The sequence below is a fragment of the Herpailurus yagouaroundi genome, unplaced genomic scaffold, assembly GCF_014898765.1.
Source record: "Herpailurus yagouaroundi ecotype Mexico unplaced genomic scaffold, PumYag 140, whole genome shotgun sequence".
Taxonomy (NCBI): Eukaryota; Metazoa; Chordata; class Mammalia; order Carnivora; family Felidae; genus Herpailurus; species Herpailurus yagouaroundi.
This window is the reverse complement of record NW_024412395.1, coordinates 73972062-73989926: the sequence shown is the minus strand read 5'-3', so window position 1 is coordinate 73989926 and position 17865 is coordinate 73972062.

Genomic DNA, 17865 nt, shown 5'->3' with positions numbered 1-17865 from the left:
GGAGGAGAACAAAAGAGAATATTATAAAGAAAAGTCAGATTTGGAACAACTGAATACCTGTGTCATAATATTTATGAAGAAGGGCACTGAGGTAGACAGGGCTTCAAGAGATTGTCACAAAAATTTTCTGCATTGTTTTCTATCAGCTGGATGCAAGAAATCATCCAGAGGACAGATCTCTGGTTCAGTGAAGAACAATTTTGAATGTTCCCATTTGTTGTGTAAGTCTCAGGACAATCAATCCTGTTGCCCTAGGGATCCTTAGTGATAGAGCTTTTATGATTTGTGATGGTCTTTTTAGTTATTTTTGTATTGCTGCAAAGGAACTTCCTTGGAAGGAAAGGAGATAGAATCTGCCTAGTACCTTATGAGGCTCAGTGTTTTTATGATCTCTCTGACAAACAGAGATGATCCTAACTTCAGTTGGCTGACTGTAAGTATACCCAGTTCTGTGATAGGGAACTCATCGTGAAGGAAAGGGGAATCTGCATGGTGTCCTCAGCTTAATATCAAGGTCTGATAGGCAGCACTGGAGAGCTGGGTTTGTCCCAGACTGTGCCTGACATCTGAGTGTTCCTCTTGGCTGGTTTAGACAGCCTCACTGCGAGGCCATATCTAGGAGCAATGGCAGGATGTTAAACTATCTACTGGATTATTCTTACTTTAACTCCCATCAGAGAAGATTCAGACAAACAAGAGAGCAGGATCACATTATTCAGTAACTACTGTGCCTCCCAGGGTATATGGCTTAGTAAGAGCTTTATTGAGGAATAGATACATATCAAAAGGAGTAGTACTAGTATTAAATGTGACCTCTATGGCAGTGAAAGATACAAAAGCAACTAAACATTGGTATATGCATTTGGATTATTAAGGTTCTCAAAGCAGATCTCTTCCTGGTGTTTGGAAAGAAAATTGGCTTTGGGTTGATTAAAACTTCAACATTATTTGTTAATTTTAGGTCTCAAGAATGGGAAACTAGATGTGCTGCTAATATGGTCAGGTTGTGGCTCAAGTGATTAATTTGAATTAAAAAGCTGATGGAGAAGGAAAACCAGATGTGCCTATAAAAGTATTGCAAGGTCTTATTTTTTTTTTCAACGTTTTATTTATTTTTGGGATAGAGAGAGACACAGCATGAACGGGGGAGGGGCAGAGAGAGAGGGAGACACAGAATCGGAAACAGGCTCCAGGCTCTGAGCCATCAGCCCAGAGCCTGACGCGGGGCTCGAACTCACGGACCGCGAGATCGTGACCTGGCTGAAGTCGGACGCTTAACCGACTGCGCCACCCAGGCGCCCCTCAAGGGCTTATTTAAATCAATGCCACCATTCAGCCATTTAACAATCATTTAGCAAACATTTTTTATAACTCCTATGTGTCTGCAACTTACTATTATTCATCAGAAGGTCAAAAAAACTTCTTTGCAACACCACCAGACCGTATGAGAAAGTAACAGACCTGTATTTATTTCAGAGTCACCTTGCAACTAATAATGAACAGAAAGTAGAACTCTATTCTCAGTATATTTTCAAGGTAAACCAAGCAGTCACCCATGATTATTTTTCACATCCAATCTTTTAGGGAGTATGAACTTGCTTTGTTCCAGTTTGTGCTTTTTCAAAGCAAAAGCTCGGCATTAAAAATACACGACTGAGAGAAATGTGCATTGAAAAGGAAAAAAAACAAAAAACAAAAAACCCAGAAATGTCAGGTGGAGAACCTGGAAACAAGAACAAATATCATGGGAATTATTTGAATCATAGTGTATCCTCAAAAGCCAAATGATAGGTTTAGTTATTTCTGGTTTCTTAATTATTTGGGTGTTGCTTCTAAACCAAGGGTAATTGAGTCTATTCTAGAAACAAAACTTCCAAAAATTCAGTGTAAGATAAGATGTATTATTGTCAAGTTACCACATATTTAATCTAGTCAGGAAGTTTTAAAGTTCTGTGTGGAAATGTTCATCACTTAACTTTTCTTGACCTCAGTTTTCTCAGATGTAATTGTAGAGTAGGATTAGTTGACCTGTCAACCCCCTTCTGGATGCAATATTATGCCTGATGTTTAAGTATACACAAAAGGGATAATGTAAGGTACATAATCCCTGTTTTCTAGGAACATAGCAGACAAATCTCCTAAAATATTAGAAACATTATAATTTAATATTAAAAGACTGGAAAGTAAATCCAGGTACAAAGGCAGAAATCTGAAGTCATTCAGTTGGTAGAAAGCCTACTGGGAGGGAATCAGCAATTTTCTTTGCCATGTATTTCCTATTTCAGAAAAAACCTTAAAGTTGTAATTGATTTTTACTCAATTTGATATAAAGCTACGCAGAGTCAACATACAATTAAATTTCATGGGGGTTTTACTCTGCCATTAAAAAAATTTTTTTTAATGTTTATTTATTTTGAGGAAGAGAGAGACACAGGGTATGAGCAGGGAAGGGTCAGAGAAAGAGGGAGACACAGAATCCAAAGAAGCCTCTAGGCTCCGAGCTGTCAGCAAGAGCCTGATGCAGGGCTTGAACTCATGAACTGCGAGATCACGACCTGAGCCGAAGCAGATGCTTAACTGACTGAGCCACCAGGCGCCCCAACTCTGCCATTTTTAATAAATATCTTTTTTCACTGTTACATGAGAAATGCATCATTAGTCACTACTTTCCTGTCTTTGAATAATGTGGCCACCAATGAATATTTTCGAGAAGATTACACCTTTTGTGATCCACTGAAATATGTGGCATCCCATTACTTGTGGTTTCCGTATTTGGGAATTAGCCTGCTTGCTGAAATTTATTTGAGGGGAACCTTGGTGTCTCAGCCGGGGAAAGGTTCCACTCCTGCTTTCAGCTACGATCATGATCTCACAGTTTGTGGTTTCAAGCCCCACATCAAGCTCTGCACTGACAGTGTGGAGCCCGCTTAGGTTCTCTCTCTCTTCCCCTCTCTCTGCCCTTCCCCTGCTCACATTCTGTCTCTCTCTCTCAAAATAAATAATAAACCTTAAAACAGAAAGTGACATGAAATTAATTTGCAACCCCAAAGTCAATACGCATAATACTTTTGAGGTCATTTGCAGACATGTGTGGCCATGTGCAAGGCAATGAAAAAGTTGAGTTGCCTCACGTGTACATTCCCAGTTGAGGTCAGACAAGCATGACTTCTTGTTTTAGCTTTTATACTATAAATGAGTTTCTTTCTGGTGGTTTTTTAGTGTGATGTTTAAACCTTTCTTGTGCTTTTTTTCGATAATTCACTGTTTAAGATATCCTCCAAGTGTAGTGCCGAAGTCCTGACTAGTATTCCTAAGTGTAAGAAGACTGTGTTGTGCCTGCAGAGAAAGTTCATGTGTTCTGTAAGCTTCATTTAGACATGCATTACTGGTGTTGATAGCTATGAGTTCAACGTGAATGAATCAACACTACACATGTAACAAGAAATATACCTAAAACAAGGTTATATATTGATCGATGAGCAAAATATTGTGACCAGAGGATCACAAAACCTAACCCTATGGGTGTCCTAGGAGCAATGGTTCAGTATTTGCTAATTCAATGTTCATGGCAATTTTATAGAATGATTCAACTGTGCTAGGATGAAAAGATAGTTTAACAACTAGACAATTGGAGGTGATAGATAAATATCCACATATTTGTGAAGAGGCAGTGGGTAGGAGTAGTTTCAATTTGTTATAAAATCTCTAATGGCTTCTCTTAGGAATCACAGTAACCAAAATCAGACTCAAAGTTTTATGATTCATTTTGGACATTAAGATGTATGTTGCCTAAGAAGTCATTATGCTGATTGGCATGTGTACAGAAAAATCCTGCCCTCGTGGCACAGTGCAGTTTTTGTATTTTATCTGTATCTAACAGTGATGGCCGTGATGCAACAGCTAATTCCAAAATGCCTGAAAAGTATTTATTCACTTACTTCTCCAACAGTTATCCAGCACTTAGCACAAGTCACACATATTGTTCTACTCATGTAGGAAAACATCCCCACAGTCTGTTTGCTATAAGCAAACAGAAGATTGCAGTTAACTTGAGGGTCATTTGGTGTATGAGAAAGGAAGCCATCTGAGAGATAGGTTATTTCCTTTTGTTATTGAAATGTCATCAACATATAGCATTACATTAGTTTCAGACATACAACATTGTGATATTTGGATAGAGAGATAAGTTTCTGAATAATGAGGAAGTCTTTTTCATAATTTTTAATCTAAATAATAAACTCATACCCACCTAAAGTCAGTGAAACTTTGGTAGCACTGGGTTCAAGATATTCTTAAAGTGATATTCATAGTCACTTTCAAGTAGAAGACATAGATGGAGAATTGCACCTCCAAAATGTACAGTATTTCATAAATTTATGAATTTGCACATTGGAATAGAAATAGCTAGGGCTGCCTGGGTGGCTCAGTCAGTTAAGCACCTGACTTCGGCTCAGGTCGCGATCTCACAGTTTGTTGGTTTGAGCCCTGCATCAGGCTCTGTGCTGACAGCTCAGAGCCTGGAACCTGCTTTTGATTCTCTGTCTCCCTCTCCCTCTCTCCTCCCCCACTTGTGCTCTGTCTCTCTTTCAAAAATAAGCATTAATTTTTTTTAAAGAAATGGCTAAAGCAATAAGAATATCATTCAGTTAAAAACTTGAATGTAGAGCATTTGATAACCTTTAGAATGATATGTTTCTTCTAACAGCATACCATCTCCCGTAAAGTGAAGTTACCTTTTTGACAGAGGCAGACATGACTGCATATAGGGCAAAGAAACAGATTAGGTATGTTAAATTTGGGAAAAATTAGTGGGTCTGATAAAAATAACGAAAATAGTTTGTAGCCTACTTCTTGCTCATAGTTACCAATAATGCAATAAGAAAATATTGGTATTTAATACTACATCCACCTTTTATTTATGAACAGATATTTTGACAATTGGTTGGTAATTTTGTTTAGTTTAACCATACAGTAATCTGTTTTGATTTTGGCATGTAAAATAACTGAGTCTTCTTAAATAATAACTTTTGGCTTTATTTTTTTAAATGTATACATATTTATTTTGAAAGAGAGAGAGAGCATGCGCGCAGTGGAGGGGCAGAGAAGGAGAGAGAGAATCTCAGCACAGAGCCTGACAAGGGGCTTGATCTCATAAACCCTGAAATCATGACCTGAGCCCAAATAATGAGTCAGACGCTCAACCGACTGAGCCACCCAGGCACCCCATTTCTTGCCTTTACAAATTTTCCTTTATAAGTTTAAGTCTTGCATCAAGCCTTGATCCTTGACCTCTTCTAGGCACTCTATCAATTTCACTAACGCCATTTCCTCACTTCCTATTGATATGCCAGTCCTAGCCAGATCTTTGTCTTTTCTGAATTCTAAACATATATATCCAAAAGTTGGCCTGACATTTCCACTTGGATGTTTCAAAGGACTCTCAGAAGCAAATGTGTCCAAAAAAATTTGCTTCTAAATATGTCCTTTTACTGTATTCACTGTTTCAGTGAAAGGCACACACATTTGTCTAATTACAGAAGGAGGAAATCTTCTCCCGCACTTCACATCCAATCTAAATACACTGTTGTTGATTTTAAGTTGTATGTTCTTCTCTCTCCATTGCTAATACCATAGTTCATACTGTTCAATAGCTTACAATCTGGTCTTCTCACATCTACTCTCCCTGTCCAAATGGTTCTCTCAGCCAATATGAATTCCAAAACCTGTCGGAATAAACAGTTTTCAAAATTTACTTTTTGAAATCCATCCCCATTGCTCTATCCCATATATTTATATCATATTTATGTTTTTTTCCAACTTTTCATATTCTCAAATAAATAATGATTTTTGCTAACTCAGAGCCTTTATACTTTCTGGTGCCTTGAGAAGCTCTTCCCACTCCCACCCCCTTTCTTTACCTTCTTATTTCTTGTTCATCCTTCAGATCTCAGCTGAACTATCAGTTCCTGATAGAATACTCACTAACAGTGCCTTCCTTCAATTGCATTCATTGTTTCTAGAACATTTGCTCATGGCACTTAGTGTTTTTCCTTCATTGCATTTCTCATTGCAATTGGAAGCTTAGACATTGGATTTATTTTCTATTTCTCACTATTTTGAGGACGTATTTTTGGAATTAAGTGATTAGTTACAGATTTTGGTATATTTTAAAAACAACTGAATGTCTCTGTTCTTTTGGCAAGCCCTATCAGCAATCTGGAAACAGCATGGGGCTACTTGTCCACTCAGCAGCAGAGATTATTCTAAGACAGGATGTTGGCTGGACCTTCTGTAAGGTCTATTTTCCAAGATAATGTTTCCTTTTCTTTTTTTTTACTTTTTTAACTTTTATTTATTTTTGAGAGAGAGAGACAGAGTGTGAGCTGGGGAGGGGCAGTGAGAGAGAAGGCGACCCAATCCAAAGCAGGCTCCATGCTCTGAGCTGTCAGCACAGAGCCCGACGCGGGGTTTGAACTCACAAACTGCGAGATCATGACCTGAGCCGAAGTCGGATGCTTAACCAACTGAGACACCCAGGAGCTCCTTTAATGTGTCTTTTTCTAAAAGTGTGGCTCGAATCTAAACACTTCTGTCATTTTACTTAAACCCAAAATGTAAATTACATCTTTATTTGTTATCTCTCACCAAAAACAAAGTAAGACAAAACAAAATAAAACAAAACAAACCTGCAGTCAATAGAGCTATCAGTGAAAACATATATATATATATTTATATATATATTATATAAATATGTTATATATATGTTATATATATTATAAATATATATATAATATATAAATATATATAATATATATATAAATATATATAACATATATATAAATATATATATTATATATATAAATATATATAATATATATATAAATATATATATAATATATATATATTTGGTCTTGGGACACTATGGATTTTATACATGGATATTTTCAATCATTTCTCTCCCAAGAAGCAAAGAACAAGAATAATGAGACAGAAGTACTATATCCAACAAAATGGAAATGTATATACTGTTGATAAAAGAAACAAAACAAAACAGAAGACAAATAAGCAGCAAAATAACACAGCTGGCCTCCCTGAATTTAGTTTCAGGGACCTATTCAGAGAATGTCATCATTCCCTTTTCATTTATTTTGAATAATTATTTTGATATTCGGTACTTCTGGCTTACAGAGTATCCCTCCATGTTCACAAGGGCTCATTAGGTAGTTTTCAAATGAAATTTACATCAAAATTACCTAAGTAGCATTTTAGAATCCAGATACCAAAGCTAAATTTTCTTAATTGGAATTTCCAATTCATACACGTATGATAAATACAACAGAAATTTTTTTTGCCACAAGTCATGAAGGGGAATCACCATGCCAGATGTTGCATCCATTGGGATGCTTTAGCTATTAAATGTTTTCTGCCTGCAATTTCTTTGTGCTTTTAAGTATACTTAAGAAATCATTTTTAGACTCACTGACTTTCTTAATTTTCTTCCTAAAACTATTGATGTATAGTTTGTAGAAATTGATGTATGTATAAATTGATGTATAAAAGTAAATTTTATTTTATACCTTTCATTATAATACATTAGATCTATAGTAACTAATGTATGTGAGATAAAGAGTAGCCATTTATGTTAAGATTGATAAAATGCACACAATATTAGCATGTACAAGGTGTGGGTATGAGAGGCTAAGAGAAAAGTTACCAGGTGTACTCACAACTGCAAAGAAAAATCTTTCCCTTCCCCCGCTGTTCCCGAAACCAGCCAGGGCGCGCCCTGTCGTAGTCGGACATAAAGTAGGGAACCAATCAAGTTCTGCTGAATGGTTTGAAATAAAGGCGGGAACCAATCAAGTTCTGCTGAGCATTCAGATTTAAATGTCAGCCTATAACAACTCTGTAACCTCAAAAAAATCCCTAACTTGTTTGTGCCTGTCTATAAAAGAAGCTGTAAGATCCTTGCTCGGGGCCTCTTGCGTCACCGGCGACGAGTGCGCGGAGGACCGGGTTCGAACCTGCAATAAACGACCCTTGCCGCTTGGGTTTGGCTCTGGACTCTGGTGGTTTGTTTTCCGGGGGGGTCTCTCGAATCGGGGCATATCAGGTAAAGAGAAATTTAGCTGAATTTAAAGTTGGTTGTGCACTGTTACCAGGTACTCAAGACAGTGCTAGCATTACAGATAAAAGTCTTATCCTATCTGAAAATATTTTAACATGTCTTTATTTTGTAATGTTTATTCATTGATTTTTTTTTTTTTTTTTGGAGAGAGATAGCATGCAAGCAAGGGAGGGGAAAAGAGAGACAGAGACACAGAATCCGAAGCAGGCTCCAGGCTCTGAGCTGTCAGCACAGAGCCTGACACAGGGCTTGAATTTAGGAACCGTGAGATCATGTCCTGAGCTGAAGTCGGACACTTAAACCACTAAGCCACCCAGATACTCCTAAAATGTCTTTAAAAATGGACAGTTACTTAGTATTTTAATACTCTGGTAGCCATTTTCTAGTAGGGTATAATTTCTGGTAAACAAACCAAATTCAAAGGTATTTGGTTCAAATGATCAACATTCTATGTTAGAAAGTAGATGAGTTACTAGACCAGCTGTCCAGAGCATACAGACCCTGACAACAGACAGGTACTTGTATAAATCAGAATGTTGTTGACTGCATAAAACTAAAGCCAATTAACTATGCCTTAAACATAAAGGATATGTACTATTTTACATGATTCATAAACTTAACAAAGTCATAAATGACAGTTTATTTCTTTCCATCTTTCTGTTCTGCCATTCTTACCATGTTAGTTTTAGTTACTCAGGATCAAAAGATGCTTCGGTAACTCTGAAGATCCCACATTCTGACAGTAATTAGCAAAGACAGTTAAAGAGGAAGCTGCCCGAAAATCTTTTCTGTGTGTATCATTGGCCAGAACTATTCCATATGCCTGAACTTGATAAGAGTTATAAAACCAACTACCTTAGCTTAGACCATTCACATTTCATTCTCTGGGGATAATATTCATCCTTGAGGGACATGTCTATTCAGAGAAGAGTGAACAAACCGAGCTTTTGTTAGCATAGATGAAGAGTGAGATGACTATTGAATAGGTGACAATGGATTATCTGATATCAATTAGCATAGCTAAGAACAAGACATTTGAACAAGATTTTGTATTCAGGAAACTTGTAAGTAGACAGCATTCAAAGACTGGGGGATAACAAATGAGCTGACACTGATAGTTTTGATTAAGGTTCAAATATCATGGGAATTTTATAAACAGTTCAGCTAAAAGGCGAGTTTTTCTTTTGGCAAAAGCAGCACAGAATTTGTAGGCCAGTCTTGTCATGCACTCTAGGTCGGTAGTTCTCTCTTGTCCAGTAAGAGAGCAGACACAGGATTGAAATGTGAGAGAGGCTAATGTCCTGGAGGAGACGAGAGCCCCGAGTAAGGGTCCTTCCTCCGTTTTTATTAGGATCAGAAGGCTTACAAGCATAATGGACCTGCGCAAAGAGACAATGAAATCGTGAACATTAACTCATGGGCATGAGGGAAAGGGGGTTTTGAAGATATGAGGTGTTAAGGATTTGGGTCAATACAAAACAGAGTCCTGGTGCCAGGTAGCTGGTTGTTTACAGCAGACATGAGGCCCCACCTCTGTTTACCTAAACTTGCCTAGGGGATAAGAAAGACCGAGCAAGCTACCTCTGGGTCAACAAGGCACCTTTCTTTTGCTAAGTAGCTCCACTCTGGGCAAATTTGCCCTGCTGTGGTCTAAAGTCCTGTTTTCCTGTTTTTGTCCTTCCTTCCAGGGAAAGCAGCTTTCTGCTCTTGTCCTAAGTTTGGGGGTGCTTCCTCCCTGAACACCTAATTTTGTTTACCTAATCTTGGATGTTTTCATCTTGACATTTCCTATTCCAATACCTTTGTCCTATACTGGGGGCCTTTGCCCTGTTTACCTAATCTTGTTTACCTAATCTTGGATGCATTCATCCTGTGGCCTTCTTTTTCTTTATGACTTGTTAAGCCATCTGTGGAAACTCAGGGAATTCCTAAGCCTGTTCCCCACAAGTCTCAGAAATTGCATCTGAGGAGATGGGACTAAATGACTTGTTCTGGTCCTGCTTAAATTCCTCATTAGAGTTTATTGCAGTATTGCACACACTATGGATGATCAATAAATTTTCTGGACTAATTGGGTTGTACCTATATTGGTTCTTATAACACTGAGTAAGAGCATATATTGGTTCCTATAAGAGCAAGTTAGAATTTCATTATAAGTATCACAAGTAAAAGCATTATATTGCTTTCTTGTACTAAAGTGAAGAAAATGGATTTCGTTATTTATTGTGTCCCGGTGACATTACATTTAATTATTAACAACTCAGCCTTGTATTTTGGGAAACAATAATATAACCAAGAATTACCCTTGTAAAGGAGGAAGTCAGGGAACTCAACAGGGGTTGGGGACATGACTTGAAGATCTCAGTTTATGATATTAAAAACATTGCCTTTGGAAGAATTTTCCTTCATAATATTAAACTTCAACATTTATGTACTGTAATAATTGCATATAAAAATTGCAAAATAATCGATAGGAAGCAAGTTCAGTAAGATTGCTTAGAGTATACAAAGGCACTCAATAATTTTCACACGCAAAAAAAAACACACAAGAGTGTGGATTTAAAGTCTAATAGGCTCAGGTTTATTTAATGAAATGTTAATATTTCTCCTCATACCGAAAAGGTATATTGAGAAGGAAGCTATGATCCTTTTACAATGGATGTAGAGATTATAGGAAGGCACAAGGGGATAATAAAGGTGAGCCAGTTTAAATGACCTTTATTTAAGCTCCATTGAAACAAATGAATAAGAGGATTTATCTAGCAGACTATAAAATAGATTTGGGGAAAAAAATCCAAATACCAAATGAATACACTTTCATCAAAGGAAGCTTAGAAATGTGTAATTATACAGAAAAGTATTTACTCTGGGTTTTTAAGTTAAAAAAACTGTATTCATTGAAAATGTTATGCATGATTCTATTATGCATAAATTAAAATATTAATAAATTACATTTTGTTTAAGGTATTGTTACATATTTTAGAAAATACCCATACTCAAATATGTTTATATGTTTACATTCCAGAGAAAATTTCTTTAAAAATTAAATGTTTAGATTAACTGTCAGAAAATTCACCACTAAGTTATTCTACGTGATCTCTGATATATCAAAATAGATGATTCAGTCTAAATGTTCAGATGTAGTAACACTAGCAAGAGAACAATCATTTTTCTTCTTTTGTTAGCATTTATGACACAGGTCAGAACATCCCTCATTGAATAATTTATAGTATACTAGTGAATAATCTGAGTTTTCTTTTCCAAATAATGTTTTTTAATGACCATTTGATGAAGAGAGTCTCCTTTTAGAAAAAATCGGGGCAGAAATTAAGAAAGTGCTCTGAGAGTAATTGGGGATAGTGTGTTTAAATATATAGAAGACCTCAAAATCAGTATTTGTTTCTAGAAAAATACTTCTCTTTTAGATTGTGAACTCCTCAAGTAAAAGATGCTATTGCTATTTATGTATATATTTTAATATTTATTTAACATGTTTTACTCCATATGGTGATTAATATAAAATTGACAATAGTTCCTAAGTGATTTGCACTCTTATTCCTTTTGTAAACATTATGGCTTATATTTTCACTTAAATTCCTTCTCTTACACATTTACTGAAGGTATCTTATAAAATATCTTATATTTTTGAGATAATATGATATGTGGGATTAACTTATTATACCATATTATTAGCTGTAGTTGAATCTGTAGACTCTGCTGTTTACTTTGATAGCCACTAGCCACATGTGGCTTTTTCTATTTTTAATAAAATTAGTTAAAATTAAATAAAATAAAAAATTCAGTTTAGCTGTACTAGCCACATATCAAGTATTCAATAGCCACATGTAGTTAGTGGCTACCACAGCAATGATAGAACAATTCTGTCAGTGCAGAAATTTCAGCTCAAGAGCACTGCAAAAGTTTATGCTGTGTATTGGGAACATGTGGGCCAATAGCAAATTTGTTGTCTTTGCTTTACAAATAATATATGGCAATATCTCTACAAGTTGACTACTGATAATTTTAGGTACTCTATGTAGAGCTTTATGGGTCTCAGCCATATCTAGTAAAAATCCCAATAGATCATGATGCCCAACCATGTTTGTGATAATTGATATATCAGAACTTTGATACTAGGGAAAGTAGTGTGCTAAGTAGAGGGGAGAATGCAAGTCATTGGAAAATTATTGTTCTCATTGTTAAAATAAAAACGTAATCATACCCTTTAAAAATTAATACGTCCAGGCCATGTGTTAGAAGCAGATCTCTAGTCTGGTCCAACATAGTAAGTGCTGAATACTATATTGGGGAAGAGTCAAGAATAAGGAGAATATGTCTTTTTTTTTTTTTTTTTTTCTCTTTGAAGTTCTGGAACAATTTTATTTTTATTGATTTATTTTTATATAAATTATTTTCACGTTAGCTAACATACAGCATATACAGTGTGCTCTTGGCTTCGGGAGTAGATTCCCATGATTCATCACTTACATAAAACACCCAGTGCTCATCCCAACAAGTGCCCTCCTCAAAGCCCATCATCCATATTCCCTGCCCCTCCCCACTCAGTCTTTCCACTCTCAGATTGTTCTCTGTATATAGAGTCTCTTATGCATCCCTCTCTGTAACTTATTTTTCTTTCCCTTCCCCCATGGTCTTCTGTTAAGTTTCTCAACTTCCACATGTGAGTGAAAACATATGATATCTGTCTTTCCTTTGACTGACTTATTTCACTTAGCATAATACCCTCTAATTCCATCCACATTGTTGCAAATGGCAAGATTTCATTTTTTTCATTGCCGGAGAGTATTCCATTGTATATATTTACCACATCTTTGGGGTGCATGGGTGGCTCAGTTAGTTAGGCATCCAACTTGAGCCCAAATCAGATCTCATGGCTTGGGAGTTCTAGCCCCACGTTGGGCTCTGTGCTGACAGCGCAGAGGCTGGAGCCTGCCTCAGATGTCTCCCTCTCTCTCTTTCCCTCCCCAACTCACACTCGGTCTCTCTTTCTCTCTTTCTAAAATAAAAACATTAAAAAAATTCTAAATATACCACATGTTCTTTATCCATTCATCAGTTGATGGACATTTGGGCTCTTTCCATAATTTGGCTATTGTTGATAGCACTGCTATAAACATTGGGATGCATATGACCCTATGAATCAGCATCTTTATATCTATTGGATAAATTCCTAATAATGCTATTTCTGGGTCATAGGGTAGTTCTATTTTTAATTTTTTGAGGAACCTCCACACTGTTTTCCAGAGTGGCTGCACCAGTTTGCGTTCCCACCAACAATGCAAGAGGGTTTCCCTTTCTCCACATCCCCGCCAACATCTGTTGTTTCCTCAGTTGTTAATTTTAGCCACTCTGACCGTGTGAGGTGGTATATGAATGTAGTTTTGATTTGTATTTCCCTGATGATGAGTGATGTTGAGCATATTTCCATGTGTCTGTTTGCCATCTGGATGTCTTCTTTGGCAAAATGTCTCTTCATGTCTTCTGCCCATTTCTTCACTGGATTATTTGGTTTTTGGGTGTTGAGTTTAGTAAGTTCTTTATAGATTGTGGATACTAACCCAATATGCCATTTACAAATATTTTCTCCAATTTCTTTGGTTGCCTTTTAGTTTTGTTGATTGTTTCCTTTGCTGTGAAGAAGGGTTTAACCTTGATGAGGTCCCAATAGTTCATTTTGCTTTTATTTCCTTTGCCTTCAGAGACATGTCAAGGAGGAAGTTGCTGTGGCCAAGATCAAAGGCCTGTTGCCTGTTTTCTCTTCTAACATTTTGATGGTTTCCATCTCACTTTTAGGTCTTTCATCCATTTTGAATTTATTTTTATGTATGGTGTAAGAGAGTGGTCCACTATCATTCTTCTGCATGTTGCTGTCCAGTTCTCCCAGCACCATTTGCTAAAGAGACTGTCTTTTTTCCATTGGATACTCTTTCCTGCTTTGTCGAAGATTAGTTGGCCATATATTTGTGGGTCCATTTCTGGGTTCTCTCTTCTATTCCATTGGTCTTTTGTCTGTTCTTGTGCCAGTACCATACTGTCTTGATGATTACAGCTTTGTAGTACAGGCTCAAGTCCGGGATTGTGATGCCTCCAGCTTTGGTTTTCTTTTTCAACATTACTTTGGCTATTCAGAGTCTATTGTGGTTCCATACACATTTTAGGATTGTGTGTTCTAGGTCTGAAAAGAATTCTGGTGCTATTTTGATTGGGATTGCATTGAATGTGTAGATTGCTTTTCACAGTCATTTCACAAAATGGTTCACATTTTAGGTTGGGTTTGGAAGTATGAGTGAGTGTTCAGCAGAAAGAATGGGGATAGATATTTTAAGCAGTATATAGCATGAGAAAAGTCACAGAATTGAAAATGCTTATGCATTTGTAAAACAGAAAGTTAATCTGAGTGAAACAAGTAGGGGGGAGGGAGAGGTAGGGGAGACAGAATGAAGGGAGAAAAGACTGGAGAAACCAGTTTCCTTTAAATTTTGTCATCATAGGTTTGTTTCATAGTGTCTACATACCCTTAGTTGAATAAATGAAATTGACTTTCCAGACAGACAGAACTGAGGACTTGACCCAGGCTTGTTAAGTGTAGCTGCACCAATGGGACAACACACTGTGAGACAGCTTGAATCTGTCAGATTGCTTCACACCTGTTTAAACTACATTTGTCATGGAATGATGATCATTATGAATCTCTCTTCATTTTCAAGACAGCCCAGAATTATGATCAAATAGTATTGTGTTTTTGGCAGAATATTCCACTAGAAGAATATATAAGGGTTCCTTACTAGGTATATATTTTAAGTGGATGATTAATCTTTCCATAATGTTTTTCATCATTGTTGCTAAATGTGAACTCTGTATGGTTTTATATATTTTGGGGGAATTCTCAGTGATGTTATCACTGGGAGAAGTAGACATGTTGCAGAAACTGTCCATTATTTCATGACATGTGAAATGGGGTGAAAAACATAAGTAAAACCTGGATCACATTTCCAGTTACTTCTAGAAAAAACACTAAGATTATACTCCTGTGAAAAATAGATGTTTGCAAATATCTTGTTTTTCTATAAATAGTAACTGCAATTTGCTGGAAAGATCTCATCAACTAAATAGAAAATAGATTAGTTCACTGTCAAGGAATTTAACTAAAATGACAGATAAATATCTGGGAAAAATGTGAATTTGATTCGAAAAGAATGAAGTAAGACCTACAAAAGAATCCTACAAAGAATAGCTTCTAAAATAACAACAGTGTAAAGTAAATGCAAGGAAAGAGAGTTGGGTAGAACAGGTTTAGGGATTTAAGTGAGTTATTTCCAAAAAGAATACTCTGCAAGCAAGAAGAGTGGGGAAAAATATTCAGAAATAGGCATTCATGAAAATAACACTGGGTTATCTCATATATTTCACATTTCTAAAGAAAAGAATCTTAAAAATAACAATGAATCCTGCCAAGTAAGAATATAGCCAGGTATGTTGACATATAGCTCACACAAATACAATAAATCTGGGAATATTTCTAAGTTTATTTCCTTCATTGAAGAGTTCTCAGGGAGGAATCATCTGATTAGAAACTGCATACATTTTAAATTGTCTAGATTTATTTTAGACTATTTTCTTTCTTTAGTAGTTATTACTGTGCTATTAGAAATCTAGAGTTATTCCTTGTCAGGGATATAAAACAATTTTTTTCACTTTTGATTTTGAAATTCTGTTTAGCTTAACATATATTGAATGAATGGCAACAAAGTTGATTTATGGTAGAAGAAAAATTCACAGATGTTCAGTCCACTCCGTTAGTAAAAATAGGGGAGTGTTTCCCAAGAAGACACAGAAAGGGTGATTCACAGCTTGAATTTTTGTTTAATAGATAATAAATGATTAGCATGACTATCAATAATCCATAACACTTTATCAAGCATATACTAAGTACTTAGCATTGTTTAGTCATGAGAAATATGGGTGAAGTTACTATGAGCTTATTATAATTGATTTAAAAAGACCAAGTCTAGCATGTTATTGCAGGCAAATCTCATATTGTGCTCCATAGAATACTATGCTGTTGGAGTTCAAGAGAGTCTCTTGGAAAAAATAAAACTTAATTTGCGCTTTAAAGATGGTTTGGGAACACCTGGGTGACTCAGTCAGTTAAGCGTCTGACTTTGGGTCAGGTCATGCTCTTCCTTTTCATAGGTTCGAGCTCTTCATCAGGCTCTGTGCTGACAGCTTAGAGCCTGGAGCCTACTTTGGATTCTGTGTCTCCCTCTTTCTTTGCCCCTCCCCTGCTTGCACTCATTCACTGTCTCTCAAAAATAAATAAACATTAAAACAAAAAAAAGATGGTTTTGATTACACAAAGGGTAAAAAGAGGGAATTTGTAGAAAGGACCTTAACCTAAAGCAAGGTACAAGATATATTCATGTATCAATAAGGGAAAACAGAAACAAAACACTTGTTTAAAAAGGAGGGTTTGCTAAGAAGCAGGAGAGCAGAGGGAGATATGTATTTATATTTAACAAATTTTTACAAAAGAGGTGTAATTCTCACATTTGTAGAAAAGAGATGGAGTTGCCAAATTTTAAATAAATTTGAATATCAAGCTATTAGGTTTGATTTTAAAAAGGCATAAGATAGGGGCACCTTGTGGATCTATCGGTTAAGCATCTTTTGGCTCAGGTCATGATCTCACAGTTCATGAGTTGGGCTCTGTGCTGACAGAGCAGAGCCTGCTTGGGATTCTCTTTCTCCCTCTCTCTCCGTTTCTTCCCCCCTTGGTCTCTCTCTCTCTCTCTCTCTCTCTCTCTCTCTCTCTCTCTCTCTTTCTTTCTCTCTCTCAAAATAAATAAATAAACTTAAAATTTTAAATTAAATTAAATTAAAATTAAAAAAATAATAAGGCCTAACATAGAGGCGATGAAATTTTGTCATATTGTGGTTTTCTTCCATTCATGATGTGACATGATTAACTGACCAATCTTAAAGCATTTGCCTGAGCAGAGGCAGATGAACTGTCCAGTTGAAGACTTTTTCTTTTAAATTCAGATGAATGATGATTAGAAGCTGGATTAAGAGTAAGAAGAGTAATATGAGAAATATAAAAGAAGAAAAATAGGGCATATATGAAAATTCTCAGTAGTAAGATGACTGAACTTGTTCATTCTTGGGCCTGGGTATGATATGGGAGCTATAAACTAATGTGATTTTGGACACAGATACCTGTGGATTTCAGAGTAGTAGTTTTCTCTTAATTCTCACTTGACACCGTGACTTAGTTAAATAAGAATATAGTAGAGAGAGTCTATTTGAAGGATAAATTTTGAGACTTTATTTAAAAATTTTTAGTGTACCAATACATCTTTGCAAATCAATAAATACTAAAGTATGTAATGAAACTCCCACTCAAAGCAACTGTGTCCTTTGGAGAGGTAACAGATAATCATAGTCAGTGGGCATCCTTATATAACTATGCACATTTTTACATATACCTTTTTATCTGTATTTGGTTCTGAAAGGAAATATGTGTACATATTTTCCATAAAATATTATTCATATATTTCTGAACTTTGTTTCTTTCATTTCACATACTTTTGAGATCTTTCTATGACAGCATATGTAGATATGCTTTATAATTTAAAAAAAAATTTTTTTTCAACATTTATTTATTTTTGGGACAGAGAGAGACAGAGCATGAACGGGCGAGGGGCAGAGAGAGAAAG